The 18629-nt window shown below is 38.7% G+C and overlaps 1 protein-coding gene across 3 annotated transcripts in view; it reads left to right on the plus strand.

Moving 5' to 3' along the window:
• LOC308197640 (uncharacterized protein) overlaps nt 1-18629 on the plus strand; it is a 628187-nt gene that overhangs the window by 565906 nt on the left and 43652 nt on the right. For all 3 annotated transcript variants that reach the window (XR_013953160.1, XR_013953161.1, XR_013953162.1), the window contains exon 26: nt 3847-18506. The gene's annotated coding sequence lies outside the window, so the exon portion shown is untranslated. The remainder of the gene's footprint in view (nt 1-3846; nt 18507-18629) is intronic.

Consider the following 18629-nt stretch of genomic DNA (forward strand, 5'->3'; position numbering starts at 1 on the left):
ATCCTCAGGGTTGAATATACTCATGTCAGATGTTGGACTCTGAAAATTGCCTGTTAAAATAACGCACCCAATAATTTTAGTTTGTTTTTCTCTAATATACCTTAAGTAAAAGACATTTAATGTTAGTAAATTTAATAGTGTACCTTCACAGGAAAGCAAATGGATTGATGGATTATCTAAATTGTGGCAATTGTTTAAAAGGTCATAAATTATAGCATTTAGAGACATACCATTTTATTTGTCTGGGTGCCTTTCATTAACATAGACCAAATATGTTCTGTGTAGCTAGCAAAACTAAAACACTGCATTTAAGAACTTTTAGAAATTATTCAGTAGCTTTGGGTAAATGTGATACAGTGTGAGACTGCATGTGCTGTGGTGTAAGGAGGGTACTTATGGTGGTTCGTGGCAAAGGGAAGCTACTGCCGTGGCCTTTCCCGAGGGTGTTTTGTTTCTCCGTTTTACCCAGCTATGTCTAAGTGAAGTAGTAAAAGTCCAGATAGATTCTGATGCAGTTCGTTTCAGCATCTTCATGAAGGCAATGATTGTTACTTAACCCAGGTCATTGTATCCATCGTCCTGGTCCCTAAAGAACCAATATAACCTGTATTTCTTCTGTATGGAATTTGTGTTTTCTAGTGACTTGACTTTGTAGCCCACAGATAAATATACTTGAAGCTTAAAAACTCCTTCTCTTACTCTTTTTTTTTTTTTATGGTCTCTCACCCGTAAGCAAACAAACATCTATCATGGACAGCACCCACAGAGGATAATATAACATAGCCTTAGATAAAATAACCTGCGTACAAAGTACCGATCTGTTTACTACAGAAGCAGACAATCTAATAAAGTCTATCTTATGTTGAACAACTGGCCAGATATTTTTTCTTCATTAAGAAGGCGGTAAACACTCTTGTTCCTTTTATCATGTGTTCCGGGGTAGTGGTGTGCAATATGAAACATTTCAGTGGAGTTCTTGGAAACCTGCAACTCTAAATAAATGGCTTCTTATCTTCCTCATTTGTAATGCTGCAGCAGTTCTAAAATAATCATATATTTAACAGGCGCTTACTGTACTTCTAAATGCAGATATGGAAGCTACTAGCTATGTATTTGATTGATACTGATATTTTTGCAACAACTTTTATGTGAAATGGTAGAGATTATTAAGGAATTATAAATTTTATTAGAACAGACAAGGGAAAAAAGCAACTTTGAGGGAATTGCATTTAATTCATATGACAAATATTTGCTTTATACTAAAAATGTGTTGTTTGTGGCATAAGAAGTCCACATTTAAGATGTCTTCATCTATTGAAATATTTTTCTTTGAAATATTTACCAAAAAGCTTTCTCAGGTAAATGACGGGCTGTAGGGATGTCACTGACAAATGTTGCATTGCCTCTTTCATGTTTGGTATTCACCAAGGGATCAGCAGCCTTCAGAAGAATTGCTCTTGTAATGCAAGGATAGAATTGTTTTTAACAAATTAAAAATATAGAACAAAGTGGTGTAATAAAAAGTAAAGCAGCACGCCGATCTTGTCACATATTCTGCTTTGCTACCCAGAGTCTCACATGGAAAAGAGCACACAAAAGAGAGCCAGCCACTGGTTAGCAATGCGTGTAGTAAAGATTATGGTGATTTGGGATTTTGCTAAATTTTATTTCGGTTCTCCCTTTTTCTTGAATTCTTGGGCTTGTTCTTTATTGGAATAATAAGTTGTTCCAGTTAATACTGTCAGTATTTTTTTCCTACAAGTTTCAGTATCTAGGCCCAATATTTTATGATGTGTATGTGCCTATGTATTACTCTTTGCAAGATTTTATTTTAGAGAGCAGAACAAAAAAAAGATTACTTGATTCAAATGACTAATTTATTCTGCTGTCAGTATTTCCCAATTAAAAAAATGAAAAAAGAAAAATGGAGCCAGCACTATGACTGCAATATTAAAGGGCTAAATGGAAAGTGTAAACACAAATATGAATTTCCAATACCCAATATAGCATATAATGTGAGAAATTAAAAAGGTGACTGCGAAGAAGCAGTGGTATTGCAAAATGCATGTATTTTGAGTCGAGCGAGATTTGCCAAACTTCTTGATACCCTTAGGCTAAACAAAGTTATGAAGCAAGGGTGTCTTTCTGCCCAGAGAATCTCTAAATTATGGGTCTGCATTGTCTGTGGAGCCTGCCTAATGTATGGGAAGAGGCACTGCCAGAGGATGATTTCAAAAAAGCAATGAGCAGCTTAGCAAATTCTTGCCCTGGATCTCTGGATAACCTCCTGGAGAGGTCTGGCTCCCCTGACTAAACAGTGATGCTGGCCAGAAGCTTCTCCCGTGGGGACAGTCAACAAAACTGGCTGCCACCAGGGAAATAAATCTGCATGTGTGCGCCTGCAGGCGTGGGGTCCAGCAGCCCACCAAGTACCACTGTGAAAATGCTGAAGTGCATCTCTCTGCCACGATCACACTTGGCCTTTCTCAAATTAAGGTACCACCTGTGTATCCTTTGCAATATTTGGGGGGTTCTCAAAGAAAGATATAACTTTTTTTTTCCCCTTCATATTTTAATCAGATTTTCAAAGCTAGTTTTATTACTTTTTATTACATTGTTTTTTCCTCTGCAGTTCCAATTAACAAAGAGAATGGGGATTCCTAAAGTAAAGGATCCAATTTCTTTTTGCCTCTTAGCCATTTAGCTATGCAGACTGAAAGGAATAAGAGTTTGACCAGTTTTCTGTAAGTAAAAAAGAATGATGGACTGCTGCATCATGACAGCAATGCTAATTACAGATAGGGTAGGAAAAGGGGTCTTGTCAAATTAGTCTCAGTTGCATGAATTTTAATTTTTCATTTCTGTAGAATAGTATAATGCTGGGAGAGGAGTCCTGCAAGAATATTTGTTTCCATCTGCCACTTGGAAACAAAGCTGAAGCTCTTCAGGAGTGCTTGGGTCGGGACTAATCTCTCAGTGGTACTGCAATATTGCTAGGTGGTTTTAATATGTGATTAACCGAATGGAGGATTAGAAAGAACTGTCTTTCATTATCTCTGTTCCCTGTGTACTCCTGCTGTTACATATACATACGTGTATATTACACATATACAGGCCTCAGGTCCTGCTAGGGCCTCTACAAAAATGTGATCACAGTCTGTCATCAATGAAGGGTTTAAATACCAAAAATAAATGTAATAAAATAGAAGTCTGTGCCGCACATTAAAATCAGACTAAAATATCCATACTGGTATACATTAAAATTTTTGATTATATGTTATTATTAGAGGTAACATTATAGATTTAATTCTAAAATTATTAAGACAGCAGCAACATAGTACAGACATAGCATCAGTAATTAGCTTTTAGACTTGCTTTTATATATATATATATATTCCCTCTTTATATAATTTATGAGGTACATAGATTATTCTGAGGCTCTGGAGATCTTATGATCAATGCAGATAGAGCTAGATGGAGCCTTAGGAGGTCAGGTAGTTCAGCCCCCTGCCCCAGCTGGAGCAATTATATCTAAACCATGCCTGACAGTTAATTAGCAAGCCTGTTCTTAAGCCCTCTTGTGATTGAGATTCCACTCTCCCTTGGCGATTGATTTCGATGCTGAACTATCTTGACAGCTAGAAAGATTTCCCTAATGTCTAAACTGAATTTCCCTTGCTGCAGTTTAACCCTTCTTGTCCTATCCTGTGAAGAATAGTTTTGTTCCTTCTCCTTGACAGCAACCTTTTGCACAATCAAAAACTGCAATCACAGAGGGTTCACATCATTTTATAATTAAAAATAAATAAATAAATAAATCCCAGATTCTCCATTCTTTTCTTGCAGTTCATGCTTTCATGCTTGCTGATTTTCCTCGTGGTGCTCTCTGAATGACCTGGCTCCTCTCCCTGATGACACTGGCCCGCTCTGAAGAACTTCGAGTCGTCGTGGCCGTCCTCGCCTGGCGCTGTGCATGGGGTGGGGATTGCTACAGCCCCGTGCTGAGCTGGGGCGCCCACACGGTCTCTGCAGATCCATGCCTCTACGCCGCATTTCCCTTTGCAGAGCCACTTGCCAGCTTTCTTGGAGCATTTCGATATTATAGATGAAAGGTACTCTGAGAATTGTTGGAGTTTTTCTCTTACAAAACTATAGGTCTGTAATTTACATCATTTAATGTGACAAGTACAAATCAATCCACACAGCATATATTTTTAAAATGTTCCCGTTTTATTATTTTATATAGCTAGGGCATATTTTAAATCCATTTACTAGGACAAAATGTAGGCAGTTAGACAGTGCCAGTCCTAGCCTCTGATTCTGCCACATGAAAACGTGTGGTAGGTCAAGTCTGTTTAAGTAGGACCTTGACATGGTGAGGCTGATTGTTTTAATAGCACAGTTTCGGTTTGTGGCTTTTCCTCCTGGGCTCTTTGTTGAGACTTGAGGACCTCTCTTTAGCTGTCTATGGAGCTCAGGTTTTATAATGACCTGTTGCAAGCTCATGGAGGGCAGTGGCAATGCATTTCAGTGAGGCTTTTGAGCCCCATCCATTGCTAATTCAGTAAATCAGCTCTGGCACATTTGTTTCATTTGGAATTGAGCAATCCTTGCACAGAGCAGGCAAATAAGTAGCCCTGACATTTTGCTTCTGACATCTGCAGAGATTTCTTAGGATGAAAAAGTAGATTAAAACCGTCTCAGGCCAAAGTGAGGGCTGTCTTTATCACGGAATTTATTTACAATACCTGTTTTTCCAGGTTTGTTATCTATTGTGCTAGCAGGAGGAGTATTCAGACTGTGACCATTAGAGCCCAAACTTCTGATGAGTTGTTCTCAGAAGCTTGTTGTAAACACAGACTGAAGCAGCTGGCCTCAGTGAGCAGGCCATGAGAAGGCAGAATTTTGATGAGAGATGTAGGTTGCTAACGGCTGTGGTGTTTGCATTTTCCAGAGTGATGCAGCTCTTCAAAGAGGTCAGTCAGCATCTGAAGAGTCAGTGTCAGCTAAAGTTCCTCTCAGCATCACTAAAGCCTCTGCTGGCAGTTGTAGACTTTTTGTATATATAACCTAGTTAGACAAATGGACACAGGGAAGGCAGGGAAGAAGAGAGGAAAGGGAAAATAGCAAAAAATCCTATTCCTCGGCGAAATAACAGGGTAAAGCATTGTTTCACTATACATGTAATTTAAATATCATAAAAAAACAAGCTTTTTTACTTTAAATAGATCGCAGGATATCCTGCTTTATTCATGCATCCAACATGTATTAATGGCAAATACATGAATATATTTTAACCTCAGGGCTTCCCAGTCTATCCTTACACATGTACATTTTCAACACCTCAGCATAATTAAGCAACCCGATCACGTAATGCGTAGTGTTGGGAAAAGTATGAGAGGGCATATGGTACTTGTCTCCAGGAGCAGAGCTCTCCATTGCTTTTGTTGTTCTGTATCACCATCTTAATGCTTTTTTAATGGAGTTTTCAGAGGGTGAGCACTGTCAGCCCATTGTCGGCTCCGCTCTGCATAGAGGAATAAGCAGTACATGCTCTGCGGAAACAGGGTAGAAAATTAAAGAAGGATATCATTTAGGTATGGCAGCAAGTTTGCTGATGAAGCGATGGTGCTTTCTGTTCTCAGGCATGACTTCTGCCAGTTTAGCAGTGATGTAGGCTGAAATTATTTTTCATTACATTCATACCAGTCGGGTGGCTTGCAGTGAGGAAATACTTTGGACAAAGTGGTTCCAGAAAAATAGTGAATTAGTTTATAAATAACTGAAATCACTGCATAACTCATGCATCGTTTCGATGATCCCTCTCATTTCTCTATATATTTTCTCACTAGGTTTTCTCTGATAGGAAAATCAGCGCTGACTTCTGAGGCCTCAAGTGCTGTAGAATATTTCACAGGAAGGCCTTATGGAACAAATCTGTTTTTAAATGAAATAATACATCCGTTTTATTTAGTTCCCTGTCCAGCAGATCACTTAAGCTGTTGACTTCTGTTTGACAAGTCACATCTTTAAAGTTCTGCTCAAGCTAGTGTGTCTTGCTGGAGTGGTGCCGTATTTGGATGAATAGATCTTTGATAAATGAACTGCTGCTTTGTTGTGGGGTTTTCATTGCTTTTCTTTCTATTGTCTCTGTGTAATAAATCTGCTTGCAATTTTTATTTATTTATTGCTTCCCGAGTGTCATGCCCCTATGTTCATAACAGGGTCTAACAAAATTTTAAAAGCATTTCACATTGCTCATGTGGTAGATAAAGGCATGTGGAAGATGGATTTACAGACGCAGGTAAAGGTGAGAATTTCAGGGCACAGCTGTCTCACCAAGAACAATAAGTGATTACGTTTGTTTGATTACAAAGTGAAGAGGCATGAGAGAGCGAATGGATTGCTTTTAATGGCTCCAAGTGATATTTCTGGATGACACTTTAGAATAAGTCACTGCACAAGCTAGCTTTGGTAGCAGAAAATCACAGGTTTATTAAACAAGCCCAACACACATACAGACAGACATATCCATAATTCTAATGCAAATTGTGACTGGAGAATATAGGAAGACCCCATTGCTGTTGAGTGATAAGTCTGACATGTAATTCACTTGTTTGGGCCATTGTCTGTAGCTGAGATGGCTTTAATCTGAATGTAAAAATGTCTGTCTCAAAGTGCCATCAACTTCACTGCAAGTTGTTGCTGCTGTGTGGCAGAGCAAGAGAGAATACAATTAATTAAAATTTGGATTAGAAGATGAAGCAATGTAAAAGCATTAAACAGGGCTTTATTTACAGACTGTACATCAACTACACAGACAAAACAGGTTTAACCAACGCTAGAATAAATTTATCTGTTCTGAATTTAGCTGTTTAAACGAATTTATCTGTTCTTTTAAAATTATTTAGGACATTATCTACCCGAGATCTGTATAAAAGCATATTGCTCTTATACTAATGAACAGATGGAAATTCCGTGGCTAGGCACCTGCCCCCGCAAAGGAGAGAGGATAGAGGGGAGACAGTAAGTGAAGCAGTGCTGCAGAGCATAGATAACAAACTATTCTGCATGTTCCCTGCAGACAGGAGAGGAAGTGGTGGATTGAAATTGCAACAGGAGAGCTTGGCTTTAGGGAAATTCAAACGATGGGGATAGTAACGCACATGTGTGGGCTGATTAGAGACAGCAGAGGGGATGGAGTGTCTTCAGGCAGGGACCTAGATGAGGTGGTCTCAAGACCAGCTTTCTGTCCTTCTCGTGACAGCTCTGGGACGGAATTCCTCGGGTCAGAACTGCTGCAGGGCCTATGCAGAGAGCATGCAAGTACGTGCACACGTGTATGAATGTAAGCATAGGTGGGATAGAGCTGAGTTTTAGAAACGAAATTGCATTTATTTGTTTCATAGTATTAAGTTTATGGACTTATTTCATGTTTCTACTATTTACTTGTGTTTATAGTTACATTAAGTAGAGGAGTCTACCCTTCTCCCCCAGAAGACCCCTCTCTCAACAACAAAAAGCTTCTACCATAACTTCAGTGATACATGAAGCTTTAGAAATGCTGCTGGGTTAAGGTTTGGAGACTATTCGCATATGTATGTAGCTCAAATGTGTCATGAGAACAGGCACAGCAATGTGGAAGGCCCCACAGATGTGTTTCAGAGATATCATGGAGTCATGTGGTTGATGCATAAACATGTTCCATGTTTCCTCTCCCATTGATTTTGGTTTCTGTATCGTTTGAAGTACGTAGGCATGTCTTTCCAATGACATCACATATGCCTTCTGCAAGGAAAAAGAAAATATGGAAGTTACTTCAGCGAGAAGAAATCTCTGTGAGGGATATTTTTGTTGATACCTCCTACAATTATGGAAAGGCTATGGGACCAATTCCTAAACTTGACAAGTGTCCAGTTTGTTTTCTGTGATTGTTTGGTCTCACCTAACCTAATTATCATCTAACAGCTGGCCTTGGCAAGTACCTCAGGCCTGTTCAATAATCAATAGAAAAGAAGAGACTCCTCCAGAGGATGGCTTATATCATCCTAAGGTAATGAGCTAAAATTGGTGGGCTGAATCACCTCTGGTGATATTTATCCCTTTCCATCAAATACAGCAAGAGTCCAGATGACTGGCTTAAACTGGTGATTAAAGAGATGAATCCTGCTCTCAGGTGATGTTACAAGAGGTCTGTTTCCTATAGTGTCTAATTTCCCAGCCTTGTGGAAAATCAGCTTTCCTGTAGCTCAGCAATGGGTAACAGTGGCCTTTCCTATAAGCCTTTTTCAGATGCAGTCCTCCAGTCCCAGCTCTGGGTACTGCCAATTTCTGCTCAGTCCTTCCAGCTCGCTGTGAGTTGGCATCCACTGGAGCCCTGCAATCAGTGCCCAGTGTCATTGCAGCTGCTCCCAGACATTCAGGGGTGGTGAAAAAGGAGGACACAATGTTCCAGCTCCAATCCTTACATGCCTAAGGTAGGGATGGAAAATAAGTAACACCACAGGGCTCCACAGTTGCATCTGCTCCCCGTATTAGTCCCAAACGCTATAATAAACATTATTTCGCATGGCAGTAAGTTAGAGCATAACTTCACATCTTCACTCAGCCACTCCTCCACTGCTTCTGGTGATCTGATTTGCTTCTGTACCCCTCCTCTTGGACTCTCTTTCCCTTCCCATGAGTTGTACGTGGGAGTCCTTTCCTAGTGTAGCTTTTGGATCAAACTGACCTTCTTCCCAAATACTGTAGGTGAATGTATCACTTTTAATTGTAGCCGTGCAAAAGTTAGTTGCTCATTCTAAACCAGCATTCCCTGATAATCAGCAGATGTATCACCAGAGGACATTCAACTTGTCTAAGTCATAGTCTTACCTGCTGGGCACATCAGCCAATCACCTGTAGGGCAAACCTGTGTTTTGGCTGAATGCTTCTTAAATGGCCAAGATGGTAAGAGGCTTAATGGCTTAAACGGTAAGAGTACACATAAGTGTACTGGAGGGTAGTAAGGAAGTGGTATGGAAAGAACTTTTGTTCCCTGTATCTTATGCTTTCTGTTCTCTTCAGTGCAGTTCCTAAAAAACCTGCGTAAGAGCTCAGTTTTCACATTTCACTATTCATGAGAATTATGTTGGAAGGGTATTTTTTCTGTCCACAGTAGATTGTCCAGTAGAATATCATTAATTGCCCTCAATGACCTACTGTAAATGTAGTGGCCCAAAGCAGCACTGCCAAAGGTGAACACCAGTTGTATATCTGCTAGACCATATTTCCATGGTTTGTTCAGGTAATTTTCAACTCAGATGAGGAATCAAATACTCTCAAATGAGTTTTTCTCATTCTGGGTTTTCTTGCAGATTTTAAAAGCTGGACATGCACATAAAAGTCAGTCACGCAGTCCCTGTGGTATATTTTTATCATCAAATATTACCATGTACCACAGCAGTCTGTTCTTACTAGTGTATATTAATGTTTCTGAATTTACCTGGACTGAAATCATAGATTTCTAAATGCATTCTGTTTCCATGTGCATTACATTATAAATCAGTTTCATTTTATTCTTGATGTTATCCTGCTGCAAAATATAGAGAAAACACTCAATAAATGAAATTACACCTGTCTGATTCTGAAAATCTAAGTAATACTAAAGGCCTTCAGCTGAAATAAATATATTTCTGTTAGAAAGGTTTTTCAAGTCCTCTTCCCCCCATAAATTCTGACTTTATTATTTTAGCACAGATAAGATAATACTCTTGAAATATGATTGCAAGGAAATCCATAAGACTAGTATGACAAACCCTGTGTACTTCATGAAATTATTTTTTTTTCAGCAAGAACAAATGCACAGCATAGTGCATGTCATCCAAATGGCAAGAGGAAGGAATTGTGTTTCATCAAGTGAAAATCTACCATCAGCAAGCTCGTCTATTTCTTAGTGGCATCATTGGGCATTGTAAATTTGGACTTGGGGGATCATAAAACCCCTATCTGTGTACTGTGAATTTTCTAGAGAACAGAGCAGCATTTGAATTCTGAATAGTCTCATCAGTATGTGTAATAATATATCAGTTTGTAATGTTTAAGTGACTTGGTAAGAAATCTGAGGAGGAGGACTAGCTACTAAACTTGTCAGAAATATGTTCCAAGTAAATACCAGGAGAGGAGAAATAAAGATTGCATTGGTATTTTTCCTCAGCAGCTGCATAGTGAGTTCTATCAGATTTACAACTTTCTTTTGTAATATCAAAGCAAAACTGTTAATCATATAAAGGTAGGATATTAAGTAAGTTGCACACGGAAGCATTTTCTGAGTAGTTTGCACTTTGTGTGCACGTTCAGTGACATACTTCACTGTTCTGGTTCTTTTTCACTGAATATTGTGTGGAAGTCGATTTACATTTATTCCACATGGCTCATCATGTGTATGCGAGTATATTAAGACTGTTATAAATTGAGAATTCTCCCATTGCAGAGGCTAAAATTGCCTTCTACTCGAATGTTCTTCAACAGTCTGATTATGTGAAACTTTTTTTTTTGAGGCAAATATTTCTGCAAATTCTTAAATACAATTTGTTAAAAATCTTACTTGTAAAATCTTACAGATAAAAACTAATTTTGTCTCAATATAGGAAGAAAAAAAGTCAGAGAGCCATATAATCTCCTCACATTTCAGCTAACTAAATCTTCTTGAGAATTGATGCCAGTGTTCTGGGATGCTAAGTATGAAAGAAACAACCAAAATTGCATAATACTTGTTTGCATATTTCATATTTAAACAGAAGTAACTTTTCTGTTGAGAGAAAACTAATTTAAGCTAGAAATGAAGGTCCTGTGTTGTTTTCTTTTTCACTTATCAACTCTCAGTGCAAAATTAGGCTGTGCCCAGGATGGGTAATTTAGCCATGAAAATGTCCTCAGTTGGATGTTGTAAAGGAGTTCTTGTCATAATTTGGTTATATTTTCTAGACTGTGGAGTTATCCCAAACTAATTCCCATTGAAACTAGAGTGTCTTGTTTGGAAGAACATCCAATTTACATGTAAATTTTTCAATTAGGGTCTACTGTAACTTGTAATGTTACAGTATATCTTCTAGCCCTTTAATTGATTTTTTTTTCCCTCAATTTCTTGGTTTCTGGATGCCTGGGTTACACTGAGAAAACAGAACATCGGTCTGGTGTTTCAACCACTGCCTAACCAAGTAAGTAGCAATATAATCTTACCGTAATCTCTGTTCTGTTCTTAAAGGACCACGGTCATCCCTTTGGAAAACTGTTGCATTGGAGAGTTATGGTCAACCAACCACCTTTTAGGGCTTCCAAGTTATTTATTTTTAATTATTATTTTTCACAGATTGGCATGCACAATATGGGCTGCACCAGGCTTATATGGCAATTCCAATTGATCAGGATGGCTGATTTTCCTGTTACATTCAGGTGGTGTGGAGCCACATCTTCACGCTACAGATGTAGTAAAGCAGCTGGTCCTGCTCCTCCACACAGCCAGGAGGAGGACAGGAGCAGGTAGGCTGTTGGAGATGATGACTGCAGTGTAGCATCTGCCTTTGAGGAATTTGAGACTTGTCACTTCTTTCTTCTATCCATAATGCTTGAATTTCCGTATCTCCCTTTCACTTACTCAGGATCAGTGTCTTAATTCACCTGAATGGATGAGACCAGACTGCTATGCTTTTTGCAATAAGCAGAGAGCCAAAGGAAGCAATTGTTTAATACTGTGTGAGACAATCATATGCATTTCTTTTGTTGTGTATTGTTTTCCCTTAGTAAAGGGAAGAAATCCAAAACAAAAGACTAGTTTATTAATTATACCATTTGAAGTCTGTTTTGTTTTACATTTCTTCTATTGTCTGTGCCTCCACCACAGAAGTGATAACCTCAGAACACCGAGAACAATATCTGTGTGTTAATTAGGTACCGTAAAATTATAGTATTATTCCCTGCTCCATCCAGCTCCCTCTGTGATGGGGTTTTCAAGTGCTGTAGATGGTTTTTGTGACGCAGACACCTTAACTGAAAAGACTAAATTCCTATTTTCTTTTTAAAGATGAGATTTGAAAAATACTGATGTGTATCCTACAGCAAAAACTAGTTTCTTTATAAAATGGAGAAGTTCCACTGAGAGATGAAGAAATTCCTTAGTAGTGCAGTATTTCTGGCATCTCTGCTGAGTGATCTTGCATCTTTTTTTAGTCTTTGGAAACACAGAAATTGGTGGCAGAAAGGATACCCAGGCAAAGCCGTAACTGAAGCTAGGTACAATTCATTATTCGTTGAGGGTGTCTCATGAGGAATTCTGTGTTGTCAGAGGTAGTAAACTGTGCCTGGCTTCTTGATTAATATTCTGCATCTTTTTTGGCACTAGCTAATTATTCCCAGTGTCGACCATGGAGTCAGAATGTGAGGATCACTTAACTTATAAAGTTCCAAATGAATAGTTGTTGAGTCCAAATCTGAGATTTTGAGGAGCAGTGATTAGCTATAGAATTAGCTATAAAAATGCATAAATGTTAAGTAGCAAATGAAGAGGAAAAATGAGAGACATGAGATAATGTTAGCAATTTTGCTTGAGGTTTACTGGTAAAATGTGATAAACCTAAAAGTAGTATACTTCTGATCAGCTCATTTTCCATCTCTTACACAGTTGGACTACAGATATTTGGTAGTGGTTACTGTCTCTGGGTAGTGTATCTTCTGTTTAGCTAACATTTTGAGTAGTATATTGTGATTCTTAGGGCCTTTCTAAAAAATGTGATTATCAAAATTGGCCAATTTTTCCTCCCTGCTGTTCATTTATGGACTCCTTGTACTGAAATCCTCCTGTGAAGATCATTGTGATTTCAATAGGTTTGGTATTAAAATAACCAGCATTTGTGTGTTCAGGGTTAAGATCCAAATACACAGAGCAAGTTAACCACAAGCAATAGTAAATACATGTTATAAAGCTGTAAAGAAAAAACACACTTTGTTTGTTGTGTTGAAGTGTGTTGATATTTGAGTAGATATGGGAAGACTCCATCCTGGCTCTGATTAATTATAGCAAAATTACCCAATTGCCAATTCCTGCCAATATAATAACTATTCCCTCTTGAGATAAGTTTTTTATTGGCTATTCTGCTAGTTTGAGGAAATTGGAAAGTCATTGGGTAAGTTAGATTCAAGCTTGATGGCATTTGAAAGTGTGCTTCTAAAATAAAATCTTTCATTTTGGGAAAAAACACAAAACAAAACACACACAAGAACAAGAACAAAAACAGAAACAAAAAACCTTCCTGGTTTGCTTTCCCAATCTCTGTCTTTTTCAAGACAAACCAAGTGCTTTGAATATATCATGTATATATTTATTTAGTCTTAAATTTACAGAGAGCATCATCGTGACTGTAAGCTGGATTTGCTAGCTGTTAACAAACCTTGATTTATACGTACTCCTCATTTCAAGAAAGTTGCTGAAATAGCTGTTCCAGGATGCAGAGAAGTGCTACATTGACAGAAAATCACAAATCTCACATGGACAATGAACAGAAAAAAAATCCGGAAAAAATAAAATTCTTATTGAAATATTACAAGAAAGATATGCCTGCACAAGAGAGGCATGGTAAAATGAGGCTTTTAGCTCTTAGAAACACCCTCTGATTTTCTTTTGACTTCCATTTTTCAGTTTAATAGCTGTATGACATGTAGTTGACACATCTCTCCCGGAATATAGGATGATCTCCCATCTTTATTTTCTGGGAAATCATAGAATGGTTGAGGTTGTCAGGGACCTCTGGAGGTCTTCTGATCCTGTCTCCCTCCTCCAGCAGGGACACCCAGAGCAGTGTCTCTAGTGAAATTATATTTAAGACAAATGCAAAGGTATCTAAATCTGTGTAATTCTATACAAAGAAGGAATGAAAAAAAGCCCTACGAAATCCCTTCTATTAAATATTGCTCATTGTGCATTATTCTCTTTAAGCATGCAGCAGGTTTCTTTTCCCATGGGTGGACTTCACAGCAGCTCTGATGGAGACAGAGCAATATGTGTTGTTTGTAGGAAGCTCGGAAGTGGTCTGAACACAGTTTGGATAAGAAGTGTCAATGGGGGTGCATCCGCACACAGTGTTTCTGAATTTGGCTATTTGTTCCTGTGTCTGTGTTTCTAGATGCCATTGTTAGGTTTGGCTAGATCACCTCCAGGTCTGACCGTTTCTGCACCCCGTGAATTGCCTTGCATCCCATGCTATTTTCCCTCATCACCTAGTATGAACAGGCAAAGCCCAGTGGTAAATTCCGTGAACATACTTAAAGAAATAGCAGGTAACTTCTGGCTGCATTGTTATTTTCAGTTCTGTAATGTTAACTTAATATTGCCTACATAGTAGTGCTTTTTCACAGCAGAAACAGGTATAGAGGAAGGCTTCGTTTTGTGTGTTTTTCTTTTTGTTTGCTTTTTTTTTTTCTCGTTCACTGAATCATACGGAATAATTGCTGAATCACTGAATAATAGCAATAGCTGTGGTAGCCGCAGGCCAGAAGTGAGGCCAGTTGTGCAGCAGGAGATAACGTCTGCCATTAGACCAACTTTGGAGTGATACGTGGTAGTTGGAGGTTCTGGAGATGAAAACTCTTCGAGGAAAATGCTCCATTTGTTGCTGAAGCTTAGGAAGTGGATGCCTCATTAAACCTATCTTCTCTTCCTTAGACTCTGTAGTCTCTATTTCAAATGGTACTTCACAATATCTACTGGGGTAGATTGGTGTTCTTACAGTCATGGCAATCAATGTAAAATTTCTCACTCAGTAGAATCAGTGGTATTATCTGAGCTGAAACAGTTTTTGATGGGAGTTCAGATAACACCATCTGTTATATAAATTCCTTTTTGAAATTGTACCTAGCAAGTGTTTTTCATGTATGTATAGGGTCTACCAAGTTTGTTCTGTACTTTTTTTAAAGGTTCTTAAGATCTTTCATTTGTAGCCTGGGAAAGAAAGAGATTACGTGTTGTTTTTTTTTTTTAATTTTTTTCTATTTAGGAAAAAAAAGTTGAGTAAACAACATATGTAATTACTCTGTAGGGAAATACTGCTTAATTAAAACACAAAGTCATTCTATTAGCATACACACCTGCTGCTCATATGGTTCATTTCTTCCAGAAATAACCAAATTACTGTATAGAGATTGTTCTATAGTTCAACTACCTAGAATGTGTACTCCAGCGCTCTGCCTCATCCTCCTGCTGGTGATTCATTGTTGGCTTGAAAATAGTCACACTGCATGCAGATAGAGATCTGCTGGAACTCGGATACCAGCTGTGAAAGAATACAGCTTATCTTGGCTGTTTAAGGCCAAAATATAAAAAATAACCCCCCCAACCTATATAGATTTCATAGATGCTATCTGTGGGGGAAACAAACAAAAAAGCCTACATACAAATTGCTCTTCAGATTAGACGCAAAAGAGTATCTGCTTCCCTCGTGCTCTGTGCCAACACTGGAAAAGGGTAAGAATCAGTTTGTGCAAAAAGCTTAAAAATGCTTTGAAAAGCTGTGGCTGCTGCACAGGACTAGGGTTTTATATTACTTAGGGGCCTTGCAATGTATTTTGATTTATTTTAACTATAATTATATATCAGAAAAAAATACTACTGGAAAATTTGCTGATGTCCCAGTGTGCCTTTCCAGTGTATGTGCGTGGAGCACTGATCTGAAAATGAATTAAACTTACAAAGGGATTGAAATAATATCACCCACCCTTGTGATTTTATTTTTATTTTTTGTCTTTTCACAATTATAAAGTAAATGCAATATAAATTAAAGGGAACAAATGAGTAGAGAGTGAAGTTTTCATTTCTTCCAAGTTCTGTAGGGTTGGGTGTATTGGCTTTAATTGAATCTGTCTCCTCTGAAGAGCCTTAAATAATGTAAGAGATGGGACGAGTACAGAGTGATCCTTTCCCAGCTTCAGAAATGTGTAGGTCTCTGGAGCTGGCAGTTGAATTCAGTGCTAGGTGTAACAGTTGCCAGTAAACCCATCCTCCTTCAGTTTGGTGCACAATCTTTCTGCAGAAAGTTTTGCTCCTTGTTTATCACTTTATCGTCTTTCTGGACAGCTTTCTGTACTGAGGTGCATTAAGTATTGTAAGGAGTTTGACTTTGCTGCTTCCTACATCACTATAAAAGAGAGAAAAAAAACAAACAACAACTGTATGTGTAGGATTCTGTTTTGGCGAATACTGTTGATACACCTCTAGGACTGTGAACCTACCAGTATGCCAGTGTCACCCTTGAAACGTGTATTATCAAAGTTTATATCCTTTCTATCACATCCCACATTTACTAAATGGATCTCCATCTAGTTATGGCTGCAGTCGTGTGACAGCCAGCTATGAAGAGTTAATTGTTTGCCTCCTGAATGTGGTTTATTTAATACAGGTATGTCTCAGACCTCCTGGGGAAATCTATTGTAAGTAATGTAAAAGTGCCTTCTGTCCCAGCCACAGGACACCTTCCTTTCCTAACCACTTGAGGATGCAGGTTAATGTGTCCTTGCTTTTTAAAGCTCTGCATACCTTTGGTCTGGATACTTCAGATACTGTTTCTGTCCTGGTGCCCTGCTAGAATAGCTGAAACCGGGTGGTAAGTTCAAAATTTCCTTTTTAATACTGGGCATAGTGACAGAGCCATCTCTGTGGAGGGTGTGTGTCTCTGGGATCCAGTGTCTCCCAGGGCTCAGGCAAAAGCACAGACCTGAGCTTTTGAAGTGCTGCAGATTCTGATTTTTTTTCACTTTACGTCGTGTTTAAGAGTATGTGGGATGAAAGAGCAGTGCTGGCATTGCAGTTGTCTCATTGTGGAGCATGCTTTTTGCCATTGGGATTTAAGCAAATGCCAGAGTGTGTGCAGATGTCTGTAGTTGTGCAGTGTAGATGGAGACATAAGGAATCAGTCCAGGAGCTTGTGAATGTGTATTTAAATCAATTAATGTCAGGACATTGCATAAGCTCTAAGAAAAGCTGTTTCAGGTTAGGTTTTCTTCATAAGCAGCATGCTAATTCTTATTCACACTAAGGGAGGAGAGAAAGTTTTTTTAAAAAATAGTTCTTTTACAGAAGTTAATTGTTAATAACGTTATTTAATTACCAACCCATGGATTTCTGACTTCTACAAAACAAGATTCGGTGACTTGAGTCATGCTTTACATGACTCCATACCACAGCAAGTATGAACACAATCTCCCTTTTGATTTACCAGCACCCTCTTCACCCATTTTTAAGAGACCTTTCTTTTTGGCTCTGCACTTGTATGAGAGGTGCAGTAATCGGGAACTGCAGCATGAATTTTGGGTAGCTCTCTCCAGTTACTTAATGCATGTGTTCAACCCCCTTGTGTTAGGTACCACTGAACTCCACAGCCCTGTGAAGTATGAACAGGTCTCTGGTCCTTCTTCCTCCCTTCCCCACAGCTCCTGAGTTACGTTGTAGTGATGAAGCCAAAATCTTTAGGGAAGGCACTTTGAAGATCAGGAGATTGGGTTTCCTTTGGAATTCAGACAAAGTTTTCAAGTATGCTGCAAAAATAGATCAGAGCCTCTGAAAACTTGTCTGGAAATCATGCCAAATTTATCCTTACTGCTGCTTCCTCATTCAGAAAAAGGCAATAGAAAGGTGTGGCAGGTAAATACGGCAGCGGGATATATTCTTTTTTATTCAGAATGTTTGCAGCTAGCAGATGATTCAGATCCCCCACTTTCCTTTTGGATGTACACAAATGGACAGGTGCCTTGCTCCTCAAACATCTTCTCCCTTCCCCTTAGTCTGGTTAGATGATATGTATAACTAAGCTTACAGTTGCTGGAAAAAACATTTAACAGAAGTCTTCCTTTCATGCAGAGGAATATCTAAGTTCAGGTTTTTCAGGCTTTTAGGTGCACAAGCAAGGTAAATTTTATGAGTCGTACAGAATGCTTTCAATTCTCTTTCCAAAGGTTGAGGCATGTCGTTGTTCATTGTTATGTGATATTAATGAGGGCAGAAGGTTACTAGAGAAAGAGTATGAGTGAAATAAAATTTATAATCCAAATTTGGGGTGTTCAAACACTGAAAACAGGATCGGGAACAAAAATGGTCAAAGGAGAGGGGCAGGGAGTAATCTGATTTAATAGGAAGAGAATAGCTCCATTCAACTTTTTAATGGGCCACCCATGGACAGACTTCAGCCAAGGATGATGCTGTACTGCTAAAGTGGAAGGTGTCAGAAAAAGCTCCAACTTGTGCCTGTACACCTGTGCATGAGTTCTTCTGTACTTTCCATTCTTTTCTAATGGACCTTGTGCTGAATCTTGCAGGCCTGAATAGAGTTTGGAAATCCAGAATGGATCTGTGTTGTGCTCTCAGGTTATTCCTGAATTGCATCACGATTCCTCAGGCTTCCTACTGTTCAGTGGGGCTGATGAACAGATGTCCGTGGTGCCTATTATCTCCTTGCTGAAGCTGTCACACATAGATAATGTCAACGGTAAGCATGCAGGCACGCTGCTGATACAACACAAAATATCTGGGTAGTAGTCAGGCTGACATCTCCATGTTTGCCAAGTAGCCAAGTCCTCCATTTATCCAGTAGAAAAATTGGAATTATTTA

This window comes from Anser brachyrhynchus, assembly GCF_964034855.1.
Source record: "Anser brachyrhynchus genome assembly, chromosome: 6".
NCBI lineage: Eukaryota > Metazoa > Chordata > Aves > Anseriformes > Anatidae > Anser > Anser brachyrhynchus.